The sequence below is a fragment of the Parasteatoda tepidariorum genome, chromosome 9, assembly GCF_043381705.1.
Source record: "Parasteatoda tepidariorum isolate YZ-2023 chromosome 9, CAS_Ptep_4.0, whole genome shotgun sequence".
NCBI lineage: Eukaryota > Metazoa > Arthropoda > Arachnida > Araneae > Theridiidae > Parasteatoda > Parasteatoda tepidariorum.
In genome coordinates this window covers 82,351,353-82,375,741 of record NC_092212.1, presented here as the reverse complement: position 1 = coordinate 82,375,741, position 24,389 = coordinate 82,351,353, and the positions used below count along the sequence as shown (strand labels likewise).

General features: G+C 30.5%; 1 protein-coding gene across 3 annotated transcripts in view; it reads left to right on the top strand.

The window, feature by feature from the left end:
• LOC107440642 (plexin-A2) overlaps nucleotides 1-24,389 on the top strand; it is a 471,562-nt gene that overhangs the window by 284,721 nt on the left and 162,452 nt on the right. For 2 of the 3 annotated variants that reach the window (XM_071184824.1, XM_043049324.2), the window contains exon 1: nucleotides 5,799-6,309. The exons of the other annotated variant lie outside the window; for it this stretch is intronic. The gene's annotated coding sequence lies outside the window, so the exon portion shown is untranslated. Of the gene's footprint in view, nucleotides 1-5,798; nucleotides 6,310-24,389 lie in introns of those variants that run through there. 3 annotated transcript variants of the gene reach the window in all.

The following is a 24,389-nucleotide window of genomic DNA, read 5'->3' as shown; positions in this document are numbered from 1 at the left end:
ATATTTTATGTGTGTACACAACATTTTACTTTATTTTATATTCGTCGTTGAACAGCCGACCCAATTTTTGGGTTTACGACCACTAATGTTCAACTCCGTAGCCTTGTCATTTTGAACCAATCCAGAAGACAAGAAAACTCCTGGATCAGTACCCCCAGAGGTTTTAATTCGTTATGGGAACATGAAGGACTTTGCGACTCGACAGATTTAACGTGCATCAGTCACCATTTACTACGCGGGGGGTCTTCGGCCGACTGGAATCGATACCACGAACTCTTGGACATGGGTCCAGCGCCCTACCGACCAAGCCATCCCGGCCTTGAACACGACATTAGTATTATATTATTATTTATTACATTATTTTACAATTATTTTATAATTTTTAAAAATTACAAATTATTTTTATAAATATTCTTTAAAGTTAAAAACAAGAAATAAGATAAAATTAATTAACCTTTTTGCAAATTTAAGAAATATTTGTAAATTCAGTGTAACTTTGTACTTTTACTTGCCCCTTAAAAAAAGGACTCCTGTGACGCCCTTCATAGCTCAGGGGCCGAACCTTAAATATGCAGAAGAATAGATGCAGATGATATTTTAAGTAAAGAAATTAAGACACGATAGACAGGGTTAGTGATGGTGATGACCAGGGACTGAAAATTGATAAAAATTAAAATTGATTTTTCTCTTTAAAAAAAAAAAAAGGTTATTATCAAAGTGTACTCAGTATAGAAAATAATTTCTTCAACTAATTCTAATTCTTACTGATTTCCTGGGAAACTCTTGAGTTCCTTTATGGAGTCTTTATCTTGAGTCCCTTATACATGAGTTTTCAGCACTCAGCAGGAAAATGCCAATTCGGAGCACATTTCATGTTCCAATTTATCTATGTTTACAACATAAAAGTTTTAACATGTCTCGGAGATGATACGTTGAATGTTCCGAAATGATATAGGGTAATGCGTTACAATGTTTCAGTTATATAAATAGACTGAAACATCTTTCAAACTGAGTTTTTGATCACTAATATTACGATGCGATGGAGAAAACGGAGGGAACAACTGTGACTCTTCAACCGTTTTGTAGATAGGGGGTGTCAAAGGTCGAAACACAGAACATCTGAAGGAGTGATGAGTGAAGAACAAGGAACGAGGTCAGAAAGTTTCTCTTCTTCCTAAATAGTCCGCGAAATTTATCTGGGATGGAAATCTGTAACAAATTGCGAACACTTTTTTTCTTTCTTTCTTCCCTTCCTTCTGTGAAATCCGTGTTATTTTCAAATGAGCTGCGAAATTAAGGGACGAAATTATAATTTTTCGTCGCAAATTCTCTTTCTCATTTATTACTAATTTAAAAGAGAGAAAAAGTAAGTTCAGGCACACCTAGAGTAGATCACGAAGTTTCAATTGCTGAGAAAAATACCGTCAAATCCCGTTATAGCGAACACGGTTTATAGTGAACACCCGGATATAGTGAGCAAAATGTTCGCTCCCGTGCTTTGCTATACGCATATATTATTTTTTTGTACGAGGAAAAAAATAATAACAATAAGAAAAAAATAATAATAAAAAATAATAACCAAAAGAAAAGAGGAAATTGGATATTATGAACTTTTTTCTGTGTTCGTTTTTTGGTAATTTTGAAATTTCTACATAAATTACATATTCCAATTTTTAAAGCCATCAATTGAGTGGAAAGTAGCCACAAGCATTTTTTTCTTGTTTGCTTCTTCTATCTCAGTTTCCCATTCTTAAATAAAGGCCATCTCTAGATTTTTTGTACGCAGGACGGAGAGTTATAATAAATAAAAGTTAACAAATTTTTTTTTTTTTTGTTACTCCATATTGTTTTTTAATCATTTTTGAATTTCTTTTTATGGGTCATTTATTTAAATAATGTGTCATGAAAGGGAACAGTTGGGAAAAATGCAGTGCGGATATAGTGAACTTCCGGTTATAGTGAACCGAAATTTCGGTCCCTTAGATGTTCACTATAGCGGGGTTTGACTATACTTCAAAGTATTAAAATGCAAACAAATTATTAGAAGAGAATTTCACTGTTGCGCAATCCTAAGTTATCTCTTCATAATTTATTTTCATTTGTATACTTTAAAATTTTCTTTTCAGTATTTGAAAGTTCGTGGCTTGCTTGTTCCAGGTTTTTCTGAACTCAATTATTCTACACTTTAAATTTTAAATTAGCAATGATGGAAAAAGAGAATTTTGAGGGAAACTTTTCACGGCAAAATTCTGTTTCATCTTCATGAGTAATTCGGGAAAACAGGAAGCGTCAAATGCTTAAAAATTGCTTTCAAAATATCAAAAGGCAAACAAATTATGGTCTATTGCGTAATCCTGAGTTATTTTGCAATAATTTGATATTTTTAAAATTTTTTTCTTCATTATTTGAAATTTTATGATTTTCTTTAAATTTTTCTAAAGCCGAGATAGCTTGGTTGGTAGGGCTCTGGTCCCATGTCCAGGAGTTCGTGGGTTCAATCCCCGCCGGCTGAAGACTTCCTGTGTAGTAAATGGTGACTGATGCACGTTAAATCTGTCGAGTCGCAAAGTCCTCCATGTTCCCATAACAAATCAACACCTCTGGGGGTACTGATTCGGCACTTTTTATGTCTTCTGGATTGTTTTAAAATTACAAGGCTGCAGAATAGAGCATTAGTAGTCGTAAACCCAAAACTCGGTCGGCTGTTCAACGGCGGATATAAAATATAAAAAAAAGTTTTTCTAAACTCACTTTTCTTTAAGTTCTAAATGATTTATATAGCTAAAAGAGATTTTACCAAATTGCTTCTCCCGCTGTATGATGTCCCGCTTTTTTTAATTAGCCAAATAAAATTCTAAATTTAAACCAATGGTATACCTGCTAGTGACGTAGTATTGACCTGATTGGTTGTTAAAACATGGCTTTGTTTACATTAGCAACTGTTCTTTCTATTCTATTTCTGTCCCGCTGTGGACTGATCGTTAAGACACGGTTCCCAGAAGATCACCGAAGTCAAGCATCACTGGCTGTGGTCAGTGGGCGGGTGGGTGACCACTTGGATCAGTTTGCGTAGGGACCGAGGGTGTGCGGTATTGGTCCTCGTTAAACTGTGCTACCGTAAAGTGCTCGACTTCGCGCGCAGGTCGTCGGGCTACCGAAGCGGGGGTGCCATCCCCTCCGCAGAGGATCAAAATTGTGATGGCATGTCTTCGGATCATCCTCCGGGATGTTTCCCAGACCGTCGCCAATAGCCCATTGTGCAGCTCTAGTGCGACGTAAATTAACAACGACAACGACGGCTATTCTATTTCTAGTTGACTTACCCCGTCAAGTATTAATTCTCTTAAGTGATACATTCTATATCCCTTCACAAAGATTCTTTCACAATGATTTCAATTGTTGCACCAAATATTTCTTACTTAACACAAAGACAGGCACAAAGCCATGTAGTAAGTACATGAATTATGCACCGAAGTTGCCAGGTACGTGAAATAAAAATATATCACTTGTTGCAGTTAAATACATAAACAAATAATAAATCTAAGAAAAAATTATACTTCAACAACGGCGCTGTATTTAAATAACTTCACGTTAACTCATTCTAACTCATGTGGAAAAACTTAGCTCAGCTTTGACGCGACATTTTGTTTATTGGCTATAAACTGGTGCTGACGTCATAGATCACATGTGAGGGCTTGTTTGATCTTTTTCTTCTCGAAGTGCAAGTACCCAATTCAGGATTTTTTTTTCATTTATTATTAATTTTACTTTTTTTTCTGACGAGTATTAAGTAAAAAGTAACTGTCTATCAATGTAGAACGAATAACAATTTCTACAATTTTTAAATTTGCTAAAATTTTATTAATTTCCAGAAAAGTTGTTAAAATTTGACTAATTTTCGAAGAATCTTATTTTAATTTTGTAATTTGCGACGAATTGTACTTTTTACTGTTACCAAAAGGACCTTTAGCAGCTAAAATGAAAAGAACAGTTGTTGCTCAAAGGAAGTTCATTAGCAAAAGCGACATTTACAAGACATTCGACAAAGTAGGCGAATGCAAATTTGTCGAATGTCAGACGAAATTATCTGATTAGTATAAATTTTAGCCTCTTGTCCTTTAGTCAATTTGATCAGATTCAGTTTCTACTCTTATAACGTACCACTTTAATTTATATATTGCGCAAAAAAGAATTTTTGTTATTTGTTTGCCAATCAGCATTAAATGAATCGACAAAATGATTTTCCATTTTGTCTTAGTAAGATTATTTTCTTTGGTTTTTGTCCAGTGATGATTTAAAGGTTTCTTTAATTTGTATAATTTGCGTCGAATGCTTTAACAGTAACAAATTGCCCTTGTCTGTTTTTTTTTTAAATTTATTGATTTATACTATTATCGTTTCATTTATTTATCAATGAAAATTGTGTGAAATCCTTAAGGTTTCATTAATAAAAAAAATTTTTTTTTTTACTTACTTATTTTTCTAACAATTTTGAGAAAATGTGTAAAAACAATTATCGTTCTTTTGCTAGTCTATGATTTATTTGGCTTAAAGATTTTTATATTTAGTCACGAAAGTTTGGTTTAAAGTCTAAATAGTATATATTATTTATCTAGAGTTTTATATTGGGCTTTATTTATCTTTTATTCGACGCTTTCTTGCCTAACTATTGATGCCATAATTCGTATGTTGTGGCTACCGAATGTAAATTGAGGATAAAAAAAAAAGGTATATTATTTTTAGAGAAAGTGTTTTTAGGCCTGATTCCGTATCTTAAATTATCAGCTTTAAGATTATTACTTAAGTCTTTGTTTAATAAATCATTCAGTCATTACATTACAGCATCTAAACTGTCATTTTTTTTTAAAGTGTGAAACGGGCCCGGGATATCCTGGTTGGTAGGGAACTAGGGCCGTGTTCAAGAGGTCGTGGGTTCAATCCCCGCCTGCCGAAGACTCCCCGTGTAGTAAATAGTGACTGATGCACGTTAAATCTGTCGAGTCTCAAAGTCCTCCATGTTCCCACAACAAATCATATCTCTGGGATACTGATCCAGGAGTTTCCTTGTCTTCTGCTTTAGTTCAAAATGACAAGGCTACGGAGTTGAACATTAGTAGGCGTAAACCCAAAAAATTGGGTCGGCTGTTCAACGACGGTAATAAAATAAAAGTGTGAAAACATTTGCAAAAAGGCACTTGAAATTGCAATATCTTTTGCATGAATTAGAGTTTTAAACCCTTTCTTGTATTTAAATAATTGAATGAATGTAATAAACAAGTTTTGTGATAATTTTAAACAATTATCACAACATTCGTTCAAGTAATAATTTTCACGATATTGTTTTACACGATTACAAGTAATTATTTTCACGATATTAAATGATTCTATCTAAATAATTTATTGACGATTTTTTTCCAAACTTATAGAATCCACTAATTAACCGAAGACGATACTGTTTTTCGATCTCTTCATTCTATAGAACTGCGTGGAGCGAAAAAAATTTTTTATTTGAGGAAAATTGTTTCATTTTCTTCCTTATTTCTAAGTAATGGGATTTTTTTATACTTTTATGTGAGAAATTCGTAACCTACTATCTCGAGTAAACGATAAAAAAAATAAATAGAAAATACTAAAAGTATGAAAATCGACATCTTGAACACAAAATTAACGTTAATCCGCAGTTCAATCGTGCGGAGACGAAGATTCCTATCGTTTTGTTGTTTTCTCTCTCACGTCGTTCTACTTCATCTTTCTTCCAAAAGAGGGCAGCAGAAAGAGTTTACGTCATCGGTCACGTCACTTCTTGGGCGAAAGAGGTCCTGCCTACGTCAGTCGGCCGCCTGTTGCTCTATCTAACTGCTAGCTCGTGAAGTGTGCGTTTGTGGATAGCTGTGTAATCCCAAGAAATAAGTTCCTCCCTTATTCCGAATCATGTCTTAGATTCGAACATTTTTGTATCGTTTCTTAAGAATTATTCGAAAAGCGAGTGCATTATCGATTTGTGATAGAATGCGTAGAAGAGGGAGCGTGGCGTGGTTACCATAGCGACCGGTGACACTGAGCGAAGATGGCTGCTCTATGCAGCGAATGTCAGTGAAGCCTGTTGGATTTTCTTTCGCTTGTCCAGGGTGGATTCGGTTCGTTGGTTCCTTTCATTCATCAATTTTCTCTGCAGCCCCCGTGAACTGGTTTACGTGTTGTTGATATTCTTTCTTTGCGACACCTGTGATTCTTACTTCATTTTTAACTGTGTTTAGATTAACAGAATTGTGGATTTAATACCTAGGATTATTTATCGAACCTAAAAAGGTAAGATAGCATCACTTTCATATGAATTCCTAGTGTTTATTTAACAAAACATGAACAGCAACGTTACAGGTGCGCCTCTGACGTTGCTTTACTTCGAGTCAGTCGTAAACACAATCTTATTTACTTGCTCTGATTGGTATGTAGATCGTTAACATTATTTCGATTTTATACACGATGTCTCCACGACCACGAATTATAATAAGTAACTACGATAATAATATGTAATTAAAAAATAATGGACTTTAAATTAAATGAAAAAAAAAACTTGTGACTAAAGTAAGGTGATTTAAAGAAGAAAAAAAAAATTTGAATTAACTAAAGTTTACCTATATAAACTATTTTTTTCCACGAAATGATTAAAAAATAATCGACGTGTATTTTTTAATAATTATTGTTGAATCATGACTATTATTTGTTTTGTATCTAAATTTCGATTTTTGAACGAATTGCGAGTAAACTTCGATTTTCGAACGAATTGAAGGAAGAAAAATTATGAGTCTTGTGCTCTGGATGCTGATAGAAAACAAAAATTTTAGGAAATTAGTGATTAAGTGTAGAGGTACCTGATTATTTTAGCATACTCAGGTCTTATATTCTTTTCAATATTAATAATTTACCTGTTTCTTTATCTACATACTTCAAGACAAGAGTATTTTTCTACTTGTAATATATTTATGATGCATTGAAGCAATGAAAATCCTCCTATAGCTCTCTTGTTAGAAATTTTGGTTTTTTTAAATGTAAAAACAGTAGCATGAATAAGTTTTTATTGGGCTGAAATAAATTGGAGACTTGTGTATGCATTTCTCCTCTACTAGAGACTATTCATAACGAGAATTTATAACTATTAAACTAATTTTTGTAAGCAGGTTGTGGTTACTTATAGAAATCCTGCCTGGCATATCTTATAAAAAATAATAATTTCCTTTATTAAAGAAGGGTAACATGGGGAAAAGATTTTCTTACGATGTGTTGACTGACATATTTCCTGAATAAAAATTATTTAATATGTTTTATTTATTTTGAACGTAAAGAAAAGGGTTATATTATTAATTAAATGTGCTGCTGTAATGAAATTTCATGCCATTTCTTTCTTTTTTTTTGCGTTTTTGAATTATGTATTTTAGAATCTTAATTAAAAACTATAATGTTTAATATTGTCAAAATATGCTATGAAGTGTTTATTATAATACAAATATTTGAAATAATATAACTTGTGTCATAATTTTGCTGTATAAATGTTTATCAATTTAAGCTAAATAATTCGATTTTTTTAAAAATTAAAATTGATTGTCTAGCATTCTAGTTCACAAAGACTTTTTTTCTCCGATTCATTAGATCAGCAGTTGCAAATTTTTTCAGCCGTGGAACCCTAAATTATAGTTTATTTTGGGGGAATGAATTTATTTAATGAATAAATTTAATAAGCAACTGTGAATATAGAAACAAAAGAATTATTTTAAAAATATGACATAATCTAAATTTTATTAATTATCAGTTTTTAAAATATTAAGTGAATGAATTAAAAATGTAATTATTTCATCAGCCTAGTTCTTAATTTGGGGGAGATTTCTGTATTTTGATCAGTGTCAGAATAATTGCCTAGTCTTGGCAACTTGTGGGCAGTGGCCCACTAGAAACTAAAAGCAGACATCAGAAAGGGACTGCCTTGAAAGGTATAATTCATAGCCACCTCTAGGCAAACATAAGACATTAGCAAATTTAAAATCTATTTGGCACCTTGGCAATTGTAGTTGGCGTGACAGATCACAATATGGAAATATCTGCGAACACTATTTGGAAATCACTGTGTCACATTCCTTTTAAAAAACATTGACGAGTACTATCTCCATGTACTTGCCTGGGTTGGTAGGGGACTGAGCCCATGTCCAGTAGTTAGTGGGTTCAAACCCAGCTGGCCGAAGACTCCTCGTGTAGTAAATGGTGACTGCTGCATGTTAAATCTGTCGATTCAATAAGTCCTCCATGTTCCCTAAACATTTTATTGCAAATGCTAAACAGTAGAGTTATTTTGTTAGTCTTTAAGATAATAGTTTTAAATTAGCGTAAATCATTGTTTATGTTTTGACCAGATCAGATAGTGTAAATCAGTTAAATCTAAGACATTATTTATCCACAAATACTTAAAAATATGCTGTTAATGGAATATATGTCATTGAGAAAAAGTTAAAAATATATGTCAAAATATTAAAAAAGAAAGCAATTTGAATAGATAAATATATGTCCTTTATACTAAAATTATAATCCGAAATTGTAAAGTTATCATGAATAGTAAAGTTAATCAGCACAGTAAAATTTGAACTATTACAAATTTAATTTCGTTTCTGTTATTAAAAAAAACTACAATCCATTGTGTTTAATTAAATACAAATCATTCATAGTTTGAAACATTCATCACATTAGCTATTAAATATATAAAATATTCCATTTTGCTGCATTATTAAATCTGATACATAGCACAATATCGTAAAATATTTTACTTATATTATTTTATTGAGTAGTCTACAATAAAATAAAATACTTGTATGTTATTATGATTAGAAAAAAATTACAAAAGAAACCAACTAAGACCTTTTTTTTTTTTTTTTGACAGCTAATATTTGCAATAAAAACCTTCCGGTTTAATTTTTTATTTATTTTGTATTGAAAAAGATGGCTTGTTTGCAACCCTGTCTAGAACCTTTTATAAATTGTTGATTCTCTTAAAAACTGTCGTCAGACAATATTTGCTTAAGAATTATTAGTGTCTCTGGATTTTTCTATGAATTTCTGTTAGCAGAAAAACTGAAACTAAATTTGGTCAGTTTGCTTTGATATTTCAATTTAATTGTTATACTATAAGCCTTAGTTTCAAATTAATGATTGGAACATTTCTAAAGAAACAGCAAAATATTTATTTAAATTTTTGAAAAAGTTGAGAAAAAAGCTACTTCCAAATAAATCTTTAGAATTTTAAGAGATTTTTTTTTCAATTAATAACTTCTTTTGACTTTGTTGTCTGCTTCATGCTATAAAATTATTTGTTTACAAACATTTGATGCATAAGTTTTAGGGGCCTCTTTTAATGTAAATTAAATAATAAAAAGTTGCATATCATTTACTAATTATTCGTATAAGGAGTCATTTATGTGTCAATAGTAAGCAAAAAAAATCGATTTAAGTGATGCAATGTTTTTTCCAATCAATATCGCGATACTTTCAAAAGCGTTCCGAAAATTAAATGTTTTGTTGAAAAATAATAACATTTCTGCTTGTAAATTTTAGCTCGTTGTTATCTTGTCACTTAATTTCTTTACTTGAAATCTATCAGTTACATAATCTATGTAGTACGAAGTATTAGTGACATAATCTATGATCAGAATAGGAACTTCAAAGATGAAAAGGAAAATTTTTTTTTAATATGAATAATCCATAACATCTTTTTGAATTGTTGACATCATTATGATTTGTTACTTGAGACAACACTTGAGACTATATAATATCCATAGTATCAAAAAAATAAATTGCGTTAGCCTTTTCCAACAAAATTATGTAAGCTAGTTATTTTATCATAATTATGTAAAATGTTTGAAAATGCTTTTGCATTTTGTTCAATTTATGTTTATTTCATTCTATTGTTCTGGATTTATAGTTTTATTACTGCACATATCCTAATTATGATATATATATATATATATATTTTGGAAAGTGATTAAAAAATTTTTTTGAGCGCTTAAAAAGGTGCTTATTCTTTGTTGAAAAATCTGGCTACGCACCCTGTTACAGTAAGACAGAATTCCGAAAATTTCTGGAAAAATGAATTAGAATTTTGAAAAAATAAAAAATGTGGGTTATCTTCTCTAAGAATTACCAAGACTATTTCTTAAAATACGTGTTATAGAAATAATTTTGCGTATAACTTTTCGTCTTACCAGAATCTTCGAATAAATCACCCGTGAGGGTTAAATCGTTTGACAAAATATTTTATTATGAAAACTGAATTTAAATTTTGAAAAAATATGGATTATCTTCTCTTTGAATTATCAAGATTATTTCATAAAATCCGTGTAACAGAAATAAATTTTATGTAAAGCTTTTTGTCTTACCGGAATTTTAGAATAAATAAATAACTTGTGAGGATCGTTTGGCAAAATATTTTATTATGAAAAATGAATTTGAATTATGAAAAAGATGTGGATTATCTTCTCTTTGAATTATCAAGACTATTTCATAAAATCCCTATAAAAGAAATAATTTTACTTAATGCTTTTCGTCTTATCGGAATCTTAGAATAAATAAATAACCAGTGAGATTATATCGTTTGGCAAAATATTTTATTGTTTGTAATAAAGCTACATGCCACGTATTGTAGAAAAATGAATTAGAAATGGTAATAATATAGATTAGCTTTCCGTTAGTTATCATCAAGAATTACATATTCATAAAATCCATAGTACAGAAAATTATTTTATATGAATCTTTTCCGAAAAAGAAAATAATAAATAAGTGCGCCAAACAGAAACCTTTGACAGAATTAATCTATAGGGATTATTAGATTGTTAGGCAGAACGTTTTTAGCATATTCAGTCTTGCAACATTCGAAGAATTTGGGAAAAATTAATTGCAGCCGAGGCGGCGTTATCATTCGATCGACGGGGCAAGTACAGCGACCTTGGGGAGGTCAGTTTCGAGTAGGATTGGAATTTGGCTGTTTTTTTTTCTCCCTCAAAGAATTTTTTAATAGGAAGTGTGGCTTAATGCTATTTTATGTAGGTGCTGTTTTTGGATTAGCAAATATTATATTGGCGTTGAAACAGTTTGGAATAATTTTATCGCTTACGTAACAGGTATTTTTTGTGGTAGTTTTATTTTACGTTTGTTAAATAACAATTGTATCTTTTAGTAGACCTGTATTGATTTTTAATATTCTGTATTGTATAAGGATTGTATATTCAGTTGCATCTAGCTTTGGTGTGACGACTGAATGTGAGAATTAATTAGATGTCTGTTGCATTTGACAACTGCTTACGTTAGGGGTGTATTATTAACTTTTATCAGTGAAGGGCCACTTGCACAGCAAGTTGACTTATGATGGGCCGCACGCATGTTTAGTCATGTTGACAAATTTGTTAAGTTTTGTGTTAACTTTGGTGTTCTAAGAACTAAATTTTTTTACAGTAAACTTAGTAATGCATTTGCTGAAAAAAGAAAACTTCATTCAAATTATTCAATATTTTTTCCTTTTTATCAACATAGGAAAAGGATAAAAAGAAAATTATTAAAATAGAATAAATAAATTTAAGAAAAAGAGGCTGAAGTAATGCTCACGGAATGAAAGTGTGAATTATATGTATATATATATACTTGTTTAAAGAGTAATACAAAAGCGATTTATGGGGTTTAAAAAACTAAAAATTAAATATAGTACAAAATAATAGTCTATATTTGGTATTATACTTCCGATATTATTTCCATTTATAGAAGTTATATGAATTTTATGTGGGAAAAAATTTCTTTCTAAAAAGATCCCATATGCTGCGAGAATTTCAAAACGAAATAACAAACAGTGAGCAGTTTAAAAATTAGAGTTTTCATCCACTTTTCTAATTCTTATTGCAATTACGTTCTATTACAATATCGTTTACAAATGCATGGCACTAACTGCCGACAAAACGAGGGAAAGATAACTTGTTATTACTTGATCGTTTTATACTTATAAACTAAAAAACGATCGAAGCGTCACTGGAATTTATTATGATGAAATCGGCAACAATAATGCGAGTGAAAAAGCGATTGTTTTAATTCAAAATTCGCGTATTGATAATGTTAAGTTTTTTTAATCTATGCAGAATTTCGCAGCAATAATCTTTGAAAAAAGCAATGGAAAAACAACGTAGATTTACGATAGAATTTGTCCAAATTGACATAATCAGAAAGTGGTGACTCAATTGTAAGATTTAAAATTTTTTACTTAAAAAAAAAAAAAACTTTTCTCATTCTCTTTAGTAGCTCTCGCGGACCGCAAGTCGTGCACCCCAAATGTACGGTTTCTTTTCTACAAATCGTCCTGTGAATTACTTAGATTTGTCGTAGCTTAAATAAAATGTGTCATTTTTTGGTGAGAGTTGCATGAAAAATGCGAAATCTGGAATTATTTTTTTAGAAAATTTTTATTTATTGTTAACTCATTACTGGTCGCTTTATTACTGAATACATGACAGCCCTGTGACGACTCAGGGGATAGAGCGGGGGATAGAGCGTTCGCCTTCCAACGAAGTTTACAGAGTTCGAATCCCAGTGTTGGCTGGTCGATACGAATTCCGCATCCGGCTTGCACCGACCATAGTGCTGATAAAATATCCTGAGTGGTAGACGGATTATGGGTCCCCTTGTCGTTAGAGTAGACGTGTGTGTGTGTGGGGGGGGGTTCTCGTGGTCTTTCCCTATATCTAACGCAAATTGGGGTTAGTTCCATTAAAAAGTGCTCTACGAAGACAAATTTCTACCAATACTTGATCCAAGAGTTCCCTTGTCTTCTGGATCTGGTTCAAAATTACAAGGCTACGAAGTTAAACATTAGTAGTCGTAAACCCGAAGTTTGGGTCGGCTGTTCAACGAAGGTTATAAAATATAAATACATGACAATTTTTGAATAGCGTCGTCATATTCTACGTAATGACATTTAATTTATTAAAAATTATCTCATTTTCTCTCTCAACATTTTGACGGTATTAACTCATTTTACTAACTGTTGATGAAAAAAAATTGTTTCTCCGTTAACATCAAAGGAATATGTTCTTATTTAAAAACCGGAAATTTTGTTTAAAAAAATTCTATTTTAATTTTTTTTTCTAAGAACCTCCGTAAACTTTACGAGATTTTAAGTAAATTAATTTGTCTCATCTGTTTGTATCGTTTGCCAATTTAAAAAGCTAATTTTTTTTGTTCCATATTACTTGAGAGGGGGGGGGGATAGCCTGAAACTAGTTTTTGAAATAAACGATTCAGTTATAATAGCTTTCCAGAATCGATGTTGATAGCTTTCTTTCAATAATTATATGTTCGTGTGTTGTTAGTTTTTACTCCTTTTACGGGTTTTGGAGAACAATGATTTAAAGGTGTGGCTTTCTGCTCAGACAACCTAAATATTTATCGCTTGCAACTGGCGATCGGATTTCGGAAGCAAATCAGCGCGCCACGTCAGTTGCGTCATATTTTTTCTGGCTGGTTCTAGTAGTCGATCTCTTCAACAGGTTTTCTTATTCTTTTTAAGTAGGAACTTGTGATATTTCGTCATCATAAAAATGAGGTTTTATTTTTAACGTTCCGTGACTCACGCTGTGTGATATTTTTCAGAAATCGGTTGTTTCGCAGACGATTGTAAAGGGAAGAAAGATAAACACGTTGAGTAAATAGGATTCAGTTTCCATTTATTGTTCTTTATTTCACAAATATGTTCGCGTTCATACTTTCAACTCTTTTTTACCCTTTTGTGCTTGAATTTTTTTTTTATTGTCTAGTATGGATCAAAACTTAAAACAAAAATATTTTTCAAATACTAGGAATGTCTAATTTTTACCCCTGTTGGGTTCTTTTAAATGTTATGAAACCACGCTTTCGGCAATTTTTAACAGCCGCTAAAGTACACAAATTTCCTCTCATGCTGTAATGAATTCACTACATTCTCTTTAGTTTTTTACTACAGAAATCTAAATATTACGATTAAATTCAAATAAAAGACTGCTCTTTGCATAAAATAAAATTTACATCTTAAATCATTCGATAAAATTTTCTTTAAATATTCTTTAAGAAATCTTTTTTTTAACTAAATTTAGCTTTCGGATTTTTTATTTTTTAGTATCATAATTGAGTTTTTTTTAGTTTTAATTGGTGTTTATCTTATATACTAATGAATTGGTATTTAATAATTATAGCTGTAACTATGCCACATTATTCCCCTTCCAGAATTTTATCTGTGATAGAATTTGATGAACGAATACCACTAGTTGATTTAAGCTGTCCTTTTTTTATTATATTATTTTTGCTCATATTTTTTCTTTTTTTTTTTTTTNTTTTTTTTTTTTTTTTGCTCATTATATCATTTCGCTCATTATTTTTTTTTCTTCATTTTTGTTTCATGGCCGGGAAATTTACTCCATCGAATGTTTTTTTTTTGTAGCGCTATATTTTAAGCAAATCAGCTGTTTAATGTGGCCCATCCATCGATGTTGGCAAGTTCATATCACGTCCGGTTCACCAATGAGGGGTATGTTTTAATAGACTACGTCAACCTTCATCTATCAAAAAGGTACATCAAGATAGAATCAAGTTAACATGTCATATATACTAGTGAATTGGTATTTAATATTTATAGAGGGAGTTACGCCACAATCTGAAAGAGAACGCTAAAGCTTAAATATAAGATGTTTCGATTCTTCATATTCTTTTTTTTTAGTTGTCTGAAAATTAAATGGTTTATTCAAAAGTAATTCAGCTTGTGGTTTGTTTATTTTTGATGTAAAGGCGTGAAAATAGTAGCCTACACGCAAAGCACTCAAATGAACAGAAGACAGTTTTAAATTTTGAAAATTAAGAAGAAAAAGAAATACCCTTTAAAAAAGTTTGGAATGGCTGGCTTTTTTTATGGATGTTGTTTTCTACACTAGAATTCGCTGCCAGCTCTTTACTGTCTATACTTCCGTGTTAGTATTTCCGGTGTATTTTGAAGCCATTTGACTCACAACGTGATCATTGTGTTTTTTGAGATACTTTTTAGTATTTCTTGTATACGCGGTATTTATTACCTCATTTATTATTTGTGTTTAAAAATAGAATCGTCGTTTGAAAACCTGACATTTCAAGATGTAACAAAAGTCATTTGAAGAAAAAAAGAAAAGAAAAAGGATCGTTATAAAACACTTCTTACCTTGTCAAATTTTTTTTTACAGAGAATGAAAGAACATACATGCCTTGCTCGGGATTCGAACCCAGAACCTTTCTGATGCGAGGCCAGTCCCCTAACCCCTACACAGGCTGGTTAGCTTTTCAACAATATACCATTAAAATTTAAATGTATTGATGATAATTTGTAAAAGGAACTTAATCGCGCTGCTCGAACAATGTGCTAACACTAACGTATGGTGGTTTTTTTTCTTTACAGTGTCGATTGTCGTTCGGGATTATTAAAAAAATACATGATTTTTCACAATTTTCTCTACAATATTTATCAGAAACTAGTTATTTTATCATGATTATGTAAAGAGTTTGAATTTTATTGATTTTATGTTTATAAATTAAAAACTTTAANTTTATTTCATGAATATGTCCGCGTTCATACTTTCAACTCTTTTTTTTTTACCCTTTTGTTATCTAGTATGGATCAAAACTTAAAACAAAAATATTTTTCAAATACTTGGAATGTCTATTTTTTTTACCCTGTTGGGGTCGTTCGAATATTATGAAACCACGCTTTCGCCAATTTTTAACAGCCGCTAAAATACGCAAATTTCCTCTCATGCTATAATGAATTCGCTACATTCTCTTTAATTTTTTACTACACAAATCTAAATATTAAGATTAAATTCAACTAAAACAGACGACTCTTTGCATAAAATAAAATTTTACATCTTAAATCATTCGATAAAATTTTCAGTAAATACTCTTTAAGAAATCTTTTTTTTTATTTTTGATGTCAAAGTTCTTGACCAAGCTCCTTTAGTACCTAAGTTTTTTTCCCCCAACTTTTTTTCTTTCCCAAATTTAACTTTCATTTCAAATTGGAAATTTTTCCTGGTGCCATTTTTTTCCCACATTTATTTCTTCTTATTTTTTCTTTACTTTTTGCATTTAAAAAAAAATTTAACTATGGTTTTACGTAAGCATTGCTCTTACGCCTCCTTCCCTCTTGTCAGGGGCACTTAGGAATTAAAAAAAAATCTATTTACAAAGAGTTAAAAAAATGAAAATATGTTATAATAATAATGAGAGTTACTTCACTAATCAATTCATTATTTATATTCATTATTGCCTCATAAGGGGACATTTTCAGCTAATCATTTTGATACAGAATTAAATTGAATTAATTATTGAATTTCACGTAATGAAATCCATTTATTTGAATCCGTTATTATTAATTTCCGATTTATTTACTTGCTGATTTTTTATTCTTACATTTTAAACTAAATTTAGCTTTCAGATTTTTTATTTTTTAGTTTCATAATTGAGTTTTTTGCAGTTTGTTTGTCTTATATACTAATGAATTGGTATTTAATAATTATAGCTGTAACTACGCCATATTACTCCCCTTCCAGAATTTTATCTGTGATAGAATTTGATGAAAAGAATACCAATAGTTGATTCATGCTGTCTTTTTTTTTATTATATTATTTGTGCTCATTATATTTTTTCATTTTTTTTTTTTTTGTTCATTTATATCATTTCGTTCATAATTTTTTTTCTTCATTTTTGTTTCATGGCCGGGAAACGCTTATTTACTCCTCCGAATGTTTTTTGTAGCGCTATATTTTAAACAAATCAGCTGTTTAATGTGCCCCATCCATCGATGTTGGCAAGTTCATATCACGTCCGGGTCACCAATGAGGGGTATGTTTTGATCGACTACGTCAACCTTCATCTATCAAAAGGGTACCTAAAGATAGAATCAAGTTAACATGTCTTATATAGTAGTGAATTGGTATTTAATATTTATAGTGGTAGTTACGCCACAATCTGAAAGAGGATACTAAGGCTTACATGGCTTAAATATAAGATGTTTCGATTCTTCATATTCTTTTTTTTTTTAGTTGTCTGAAAATTAAATGGTTTATTCAAAAGTAATTCGAAAGCACTGCTTGTTTATTTTTGATGTTATTGTTTATTTTTGATGTAAAGGCGTGAAAATAGTAGCCTACACGCAAAGCACTCAAATGAACAGAAGACAGTTTTAAATTTTGAAAATTAAGAAGAAAAAGAAATACCCTTTAAAAAAGTTTGGAATAACTGGCTTTCTTTATGGATGTTGTTTTCTACACTAGAATTCGCTGCAAGCTCTTTACTGTCTATACTTCCGGGTTAGTATTTCCGGTGTATTTTGAAGCCATTTGAGTCACAAAGTGATCATTGTGTTTTTTGAGATACTCTTTAGTATTTCTTGTATGCGCGGTATTTATTACCTCATTTATTATTTGTGTTTAAAAAAAGTATCGTCATTTGAAAACCTGACATTTCAAGATGTAACAATAGTCATTTGAAGAAAAAAAAAAAAAAAAAGGATCGTTATAAAACACTTCTTACCTTGTCAACAAAATTTTTTTTTTACAGAGAATGAAAGAACGTCCATGCCTTGCTCGGGATTCGAACCCAGAACATTTCTGATGCGAGGCCAGTTCCCTAACCCCTACACAGGCAGGTCGTCTTTTCAACAATATACCATTAAAACCTAAAGGTATTAATGATAATTTGTAAAAGGAACTTAATCGCGCTGCTCGAACAATATGCTAACACTAACGTATGATGGTTTTTTTTTCTTTACAGTGTCGATTGTCGTTCGGGATTATAAAAAAAAATGCATGATTTTTCACAATTTTCTCTACAATATTTTACAGAAACTAGTATTTTATCATGATTATGTAAAGAGTTTGAATTTTATTGATTTTATGTTTATAAATTAAAAACTTCAAGCGATAGGAAAAAAACATTTTTATTACTGTACAGATCCTAATTATGATTTTTTTTTTTTTTGTTGGAAAATGATTAAAAATATTTTTTGAGTGCTTAAAAAGTACTTAAAAGGTGCTTATTTTTTGTTGAAAAATTTGACTAGGCACCCTGTGAAACAAGTTGGGCATTAATGTTATTATTTAAATCAGATTTCAATAATAACAATTGATTTTTCTTTTTGAAAGTTTTTAATTTTTATATATTTATTTATTTTTTCCCCATTTCTTCCGGTTCGATTGGAAGAAACCAATTTCTTCTAGGGTGGTAGTATCCCTAATTTATATCGATCATTTATAAAACAAGCCTTTTTTTTCCCCCTCACTCCTTTCATCAAAACATAGATAAGTGTCATTCTTGGATTAAAAACTCCTTATAAGTCGTTCATTCACTGTTATAGCATTTCCCTTCCAGATAAAGCAACATCTTATCAGTTGTTGCATTGTGAGTCACTGAATGTTGCTTCCCGTGTTATCCCTTCTCCCGCTGTTTACCATGTTTAATCAGTGATACAAAAATAATGTTTATTTAAAAGAGCATTGAATTGTCGATAAACACAATTTTTATAAAAGATTGTATTGATTTAGTTTTTATTCATGTGAGTGTAATGGTTTGCGTTCATTAATAAAAGGATATATATATAAAAAGATGCATGTTAAACGGTGCCTAGCATCTTTAAAAAGTGTTTAAAGGTGCTTATTTTTAATTTACATTATTGAAAAGCCCTTTAATGTGCTTTTTTTTAAATTCCGGGTTTGTAAAAAGTGCTTAATTTTCTATCGTATAAAAATCGTATCGTTTCGCCGTGGCGATTTTATCGTTCTAAATTACGAAAAAGGCATGATTTTCACAATTTTCTTTGCAATATTTATCAGAAACTGTTTTTTTTTTTTTTTTTTTTTTTTTTTTAAATCATGATTATATACAGTTTTTGAATGTTATTGATTTTATGTTTATAAATTAAGAACTTAAACGATAGGAAAAAATTATTTTTTTTTATTGCTGCACAGTTTCTAATTAAAAAAAACATTTTTGGAAAGTAATAAAAAATATTTTTGAGTGCTTAAGAAGTATCTACTTAAAAGTTGCTTATTTTTTGTTGAAAAATCTGGCTACGCCCACTGTGTATTAAATGTACTGAATGCATATTTTGTTTAAAACATTCTTTTTGTTTTTTAACGTTTTGGCACATTTTGTTTATGACTTATTTATAACTATCCTGCTGTAAAATTTGTTTTGTTCTTTGAATAAAATTAAGTCATTTTTCGGTTGCCCATGCTACATTTATAATTAAACTTTTAACTTTTCTTTTCTTTTGTTTATTTCGTCAGACATAATTTCTCTGCATCCGTTTAGTTTTGTTTTACCTTTATATTTTTACTAAGTATAAGCCACATCATACTTTTGTACAGTGCACAGGAAGAAAAAGAAAAAGAAAATTATCACCTGAATAACTTACGTTCTAATAATTCGAATTTCCGGAACAAAATCGCTTTCTTTAGGATAGGATTTTTTTTTTTGTTGAAAAGTCACAGATAATGGATATCGTCAATGTAACACGTGATCTATGCACTCATAAATGACCTTTAAAATCATTCAAAAATAAACATCCCAAAGGATGAAAGTTGTTTTTCTTGTTTGCCACAATTCTCGATAAATTTCCCGCGGTTTTAATCGAATTTATGCATCACCTTGTTTGCGTGGCAGTTTCTTATTGATAAGTATTTTTTGTTTTTTAAGCACACCTCTTACTAAGAATTATTTATATATTTAATTTTTAAAAATTTATTAATGAAGGCGTGGAAATATTTGAATGATTGCTTTTCACTGAATTTAGATTATTTGAAAGGTGTAATTTGTATTAAATTTATAAATAAAAAAAAATTTGTAATAAATAAATTTGAAGTAAGAAAACAAATGGAAAATGAAAACTGTTTTTGTCGGCCACGTAATTTAATAAATTCCATTTAAAATATTTAACCATGGAAACCATGAAGTTGAATAATTATTAATTGAGGATTTGAAGAGAAAAGTGGTTTTGATATGATTTAAAATTATATTGGAGATTTAAAAAAGTATAATTTTATTAATGAATCGCTTATCAATTATAAATAAATTTATTCCAAAACTTATCTATAATGTAGTAATTTTAACAAATGCTAATTCGAAATTCTTTAGGCTTAAATTTCTGAAATATTTTCGATTTCTGAAATATCAACCTCAACTACGTTACTGGAGTCATGGTGGCTCAGGTGTTAGAGCGTTCACCTCCCAACAATAAGGTTATCCGGGTTCGAATACCAGCGATGGCTGGTCGATACGAATTTCTCTCCCGGATAGTGCAGACCGTAGTGCTGACGTCAAATATTCTCAGTGGTAGAGAGATCATGGGTTGGAGTCCCCATGCTGTCAGTCTAACCGTGGGAGGTTTTCCTCTCCATGTAACTCAACTGCGGGTTATTTCCCCAATAGTCCACGAAGGTAAATTTCTCTTAGTACTTGATCCAGGAATTCATATATTTTATTGGTTGGGCTCAAAATTACATGGTTATGGAGTTTAACATTGCTATAATTGTTGTAAACTCAAAATTAGGTCGAATGCTTAACGACGGTCATAAAATAAAATTATATTTCTTAAGAGTAATTTCATGCTTCGCATATTTTTTAATTTAGTTTGGTCATTTTCTTGTCTAGTGTCGCTTTTCAAAAGCCACTCTGAAAATATGTCAACCAAGGTTTTTCACCGTCATGATTGAAAATATTTAGTTTGTGTTAAAATATTTTCCCAATATTTTAAACCTTATAATTGATTTTGGTGTAAAGAAAATAAATTGCTATTGTTCCAATATGCAATCTGTGTAGTTACTTTACAAATCAATAGATAACGATACTATAGTATAAAATGGTCAAGCAATGGCGCTTAACCTCAAAAAAATAAAAATAAAAATTGCTAGATTAATTGGGCATCGGCACTTACCCAGGGTGCATAGGGTTTTTAAATTTCTTTGTCGTATTGAATGTTGTTCTAAATTACTAAAAATGCGTGATTTTCATAATTTTCTCTGCAATATTTATCACAAACTAGTTAATTTATCATGATTATGTATAGGTTTTGAAAATGTTTTTGAATTTTATTGTTTTATGTTTATAAATTAAGAACTTTGAACGCTAGAAGAAATAATTATTTTTACGGCACAGATCCTAATAATTATTATTATTATTTTTTTGGAAAGTGATAAAAAATATTTTTTGAAACTTCAAAATTACTTAAAAGGTGCTTATTTTTTGTTGAAATATCTGACTACACACCCTGTTAACCTTAATCAATCACCGTTGTACCAATCCCACTAAATGTCTTTATTTAAAAATACAAATTATTTCTATTATTAAAACATTAAGTATATTGTTTTTACGGTTAACAAGAAAAAAAAAAAGAAAGAATAATGGTTTTAAAAAGAAGAGTTAAAACCTATATCAGAAATACATCTTCCCGGATTTAAATAGGAAAAAAAAAATACTTAGAGCTGGGTAATTTACATTTGATGAAATAGGAACTGCTTTCTTTTCTTTTATTTTAAAAAAGAAGTCATCTCGATTTCACACCCTGTTCCCGTGCTGACAAGTTAACCTCATTAAATACTAAAGAAGTCGTGCTTACGCCATTGACACACATCTGGAACAAAAACCAAAATAAAAATTAGTAATTTTGTAATCTAAATTTGTTATCGTCTACTAAACTGTCTGCTAATTACTAAAATGCTTGTTTTTTTTTTGTTTTTTTTACTATATGAGACGGATCTCATGTTACTTGTTTCTTTCTGTGTCTCGTAAAATATTTGAAATACATCTTAATTGCTTCATTGCCAATAATTATAAATGCATGAGATGTAAGATTTTATTTTTTGGGGAAAAAACATACATTTTGAAACAATTATAATTGTAATTTAATTGGTAATTCGCCATAATTAAATTGCTTAATTTATTTTATGAAACAGTTTCACTTATAATTTATAGATTAGAGATAGTAGATTATTAAATAGATTATTTATAGATAATAATATTTTGATTAATTGCTAAAAAAAAATTATTTTGAAAAAAAAATTGAACTTTTTGAAGTTAAAAGAAGAAAAATATCCCCAGCGACATTTTTTACTTTGGCCCTAGTTGCGCTCAATGTGGATCCGATATGAACATGGACCGAGGGACCAATATTGGGATGTCTAGAATTTTTAATATTGGTCCTATGTAGGTCAAATATTGACTTTTATGGGGCAAATATAGGGCCTATATTCGCTGAATAATGAATATAAAAACTAGTGGGTGAATCTGATAATTCTATATAGGGCTAATATCGGAAAAATAACAGCCTCTTGAACTCTTATGGTGACAAGATTCGTGAACGTTGGTCCAATGAGAGCCCAAGTTATTTTCTCCAATCAATTTGATTAGAAATATATAAGGTGTCACGTGTGTCTCACAGTATTTGTCGTGGGCACAACTTGATGAAATACATCCATGGGTCTGTCCAGACATTTTGTGAAAGGTCCGTTTTTCGTGAAATTGTGAAAAAATTACTCACTTTTTTCAATCAGGGTCCGCTTTTATGAATTTGTGCAAATAGGGTCCGTTATTGCAAAAAAAAACTTTTTCAAGGAGTTTTTGAATTGTATAGACATACAAGATTATGCTGAACACTGTAAAATTATAATTAAAAAAATTAAATTTTAAAAAATAAAAAACAATTGCTGCTTCTAAATTAGAGATGCAACATTTAGCCTGGTATTTAGCCTATACTGCTGAACGCAGAATATTTGGAAGAATCGTCTGCCGAAAGCAAAATTTAATTCGTTTACATCCATCTTTCTTGTTTTCTGCCCTTGGATGGGTTTATTCGATTAACAAAACAATAATGAAGATGAACAAATTTGTGAAGGATCCGATTAAAAGAAAAATCATTTTGTGAAGGGTCCGTTTTTAAGTTAAAATATTTTGTGAAGGGTCCGTTAACGGACCCAAATTTCTTCTAAACAGACCCCTGACATCTATTTACGAAAGCGAAACACTTGAATTGTCTACAAAAGCTAATTAAATATTTCATTTAAAGGCCTTTAAAAATTACGAACGCTCCCAGAAGGGGAGGGTTTTGTGTTTCTTTTATTGTTACTCGTTTATTGTTTCCTTCGTTTATTTAATTAAAAATAAATGTTGTCGCTAGTCCTTAACGTCCAGCATAATTTCGTGTCTAAGATATATATTGGTTGTAAAATATTTTTTTAAGTAGCATTTATTTTGGCTAACAAGAAGATACTTGGGTAACAAGATTTGCTTTAGTCGTAACGCATTTGTCGCAAAAAATATAATTTTCTACCATTCGCCCTTGTTATTGTAAATATTCTAGATGGTCCAAATTTAATTTTTTTAATCTTAATAATTTTCTAAAATATATTTTTAGTAATTATTTTTTTCCCTTCATTTATATACATTTTTGCAATAATAATTTTTTGAATTTAAAAAAAAAACTAAATTTAGCTAACTCGTAAAAAAATTAAGCACCTTTACAACAAACACTACTGGCGTTTCATCGCTGAAACAAATTTTTTGGGATATAAGACCAGCGACAGTTTCAAATAGAATTTTTTTTTTTTAAAAACAGATTATTCTAAATATTTTATGATGAAAAGATCCGATTTTTACTCACTACGGTGCTTTGGGGCGTTTTCCTGGCCAAACTATTGGGACCCTATTGCCCGGATCGCGGCTACCCCTTACATTTTAGGGGTCAGAAATCCGTGGAAGAAAAGGTACGTTGATTCAGATAAAGTACCGTTTGTGAGCCTGATTTCGTAACTCAAAATATCGTCTGCACTTTCCATTAGCATATTTGAGGTCGGGGTGAACGTGAAGCCCATCATTTGATCAAAAGTTATTCAGGGTAGTTCCTTTTTTATTTTTCTGTACCGTACACTAGTGAAACATTGATGTTACTTTAAAGGAAGGAAACTTATCAGGGGTCTGTTTAGAAGGAATTTGGGTCCGTTAACGGACCCTTCACAAAATATCTTTTCATAAAAACGGACCCTTCACAAAATATCTTTTCATAAAAACGGACCCTTCACAAAATATTTTAACTTAAAAACGGACCCTTCACAAAATGATTTTTCTTTTAATCGGACCCTTCACAAATTTGTTTATGTTCATTATAATTTTGTTAATCGAATAAACCCTTTCCAGGGCAGAAAACAAGAAAGATGGATATAAACGAATTAAGTTTTGTCTTCGGCAGACGATTCTTCCATTATTCGTCTGAAATGAATATTCTGCGTTCAGCAGTATAGGCTAAATACCAAATATTTGTATGTTGCATC